Source organism: Propithecus coquereli, unplaced genomic scaffold, assembly GCF_000956105.1.
Source record: "Propithecus coquereli isolate 6110/MARCELLA unplaced genomic scaffold, Pcoq_1.0 Scaffold107, whole genome shotgun sequence".
Classification (NCBI taxonomy): domain Eukaryota; kingdom Metazoa; phylum Chordata; class Mammalia; order Primates; family Indriidae; genus Propithecus; species Propithecus coquereli.
The window spans coordinates 4,709,258-4,710,201 of NW_012134636.1; positions in this window are offsets into that span (position 1 = coordinate 4,709,258).

A 944-nucleotide genomic window follows, 5' to 3' on the forward strand; every position below is an offset into this window, starting at 1 on the left:
TACATCATGAGATTGAATCTCATTGACCATGGTAAATTCTGATGTGATTAGATCTCTTTAGTCTTTTAATTTACATGTCCTCAAATGTTAATGGGTAATATTTTTATCTTTCTATGTGATTATGAGATTCTTGACATTCAGAAGCAAATTTTACATATGTAATTCTTATGGAGTTTAGCAAAGTTCTAGGCACATGTCAATTTGTTAATATTTATTGATTGGATTTCATTTAGTATGGTAGAATTTCAATGTTACAATTTTAGCCAAACTAGTTCATACCTTCTAATATGTCAAGATTCTTTGTTAAGTCACAGCTCTCTTCCTAGTTTTGTACTATGCAGGCACATCCCCTGAAGTATACATTTGTATGCCTACTGTTATCTTTTTAGCCCTTATCCCAACATTGCCTCTCCGAATCTTCCTGTCTGAATTGGTTACAGATAATTCCCTGTCCTAGACTTAGGTCTCAGAGCCATTTCTCTGTCACTACCTCACCCACACCAGCACTCTGATTTCTGAATTCTGTCTCACCATTTGTTTTCTTAGTTATTTATTTAGTCTTTGCTGTTGAACACCTACTGCTAAATAAACACTGTGTTACCGTAAATAGGAAAAAAAGCAGAGAGTCTCTGCCTTCATGAGATTTACAATGCACTGAGTGTCAGATATTAATAAAACCTCAACTTATATAAGTTTATTATATAATTAAAGTATATTGTACTCTCTAAAATAATAGTACAGTTATGTAAGAGCAAAAATTAGCTGTATACTGATATTTGCTTTCTCTAAAAGTGCTACATACTACAAGGGGAAACATAATGGAATTGGTGGTATAGCTATGACAGGTCGATGGTGTCTTAGACTTCTCCTCCCTATCAGCTTTTAAGAACATGGTTGTTAATGGTCTTTACCAAGAACCAAAGAAAATGAATATGGAAAAACTG